The sequence below is a fragment of the Mus caroli genome, chromosome 5 (genome assembly GCF_900094665.2).
Source record: "Mus caroli chromosome 5, CAROLI_EIJ_v1.1, whole genome shotgun sequence".
NCBI lineage: Eukaryota > Metazoa > Chordata > Mammalia > Rodentia > Muridae > Mus > Mus caroli.
Genome location: NC_034574.1, coordinates 116,464,460 through 116,465,693, shown reverse-complemented (window position 1 = coordinate 116,465,693; position 1,234 = coordinate 116,464,460). Strand labels below are relative to the sequence as shown.

General features: G+C 43.7%; 1 pseudogene; it reads right to left on the bottom strand.

Moving 5' to 3' along the window:
* Positions 1-150: 150 nt before the first annotated feature.
* LOC110294936 lies at positions 151-561 on the bottom strand (annotated as a pseudogene).
* Between the last annotated feature and the right edge of the window lie 673 nt (positions 562-1,234).

The following is a 1,234-nucleotide window of genomic DNA, read 5'->3' as shown; positions in this document are numbered from 1 at the left end:
TTTTCTTTCTTTCTTTCTTTCTTTCTTTCTTTCTTTCTTTCTTTCTTTCTTTCTTTCTTCCTTCCTTCCTTCCTTCCTTCCTTCCTTTCTTTCTTTTCTTTCTTTCTTTCTTTCTTGGCAGTCCTGCAACTTTATTTGACATTCAGCAGGTTAGTTCTCATCCACATTGACCATCTGTAGATTTTTTAATTATGTGGTAACAGGCATGTAAGTTACCAGCGTATAGAGCTTGTTTGGGGAATTCTCCTCCTCATTAAGTTTTCTGGACAAGCGTACTCAGATACGATATGGAATGTTCCTTATTCCCTTGGCCCAGATGGCTTTATTGAGCCTGGTGTCAATGCCCATATCTGGTGTTTCCATTTCCTTCATGGCAAACTTCTGAATTTCTTTGAGTTCCCAAGGAGCATGCTTCTTGAAGCCCACTCCATGGATGCGCATGTGAATGTTGATGGTGTATTCTCAGATCTCCACCTCGTTGATGGCAGAACAGCCCTTCTTCTTCTCTCCACCCTTCTTTTCGGGGAGCCATTCTACCGGGGTCAAGTTGGAAAGCAACATTTTCTTTCTTTAAAAGTCTTTTCTATGTTTCTATGTTTTACCTGCATGTGTATCTGTGCACCACTTGTATATCTGGTGTTCACAGATGCTAGAATTGGAGTTACAGATGGTTGTGAGCCAGCATGTAGATGCTGGGAATTGGACCTAAGGCCTCTGGAAGAGCAGTGAGTACTCTTAACTGCTGAGCCATCTCTTCCTGCAACTGGCTTTTTCCTTGGGATATGGAGACTCAAACTCAGGTCCTCACCCTGCACAGCCTTTTACTCATGGAAGCATGGCTTACTTTCCACAATACACCATTTTACATTCCTATTGCCTATTACTAGCAGTTCTGTTATCTCCATAGCCTGCCAACAAGTCTTATTTTCTGTTTTTGTTTTATTGCCCCCCAATACCCCCAGTACTGGGGACCTTGGACAAGCTAGGCAACAGCTCTATCACTGAGTAATACAAACCCTCAGCTCTTCAAGTTTCATCTTGTTCTTGGTTTTGTTTGAGGCAAGGTCTCAAGTAGCCTCAAGACAAGCTGGGCGATGGTGGCGCATGCCTTTAATCCCAGCACTTGGGAGGCAGAGGCAGGAGGATTTCTGAGTTCGAGGCCAGCCTGGTCTACAAAGTGAGTTCCAGGACAGCCAGGGCTATACAGAGAAACCCTGTCTCAAAAAACAAAACA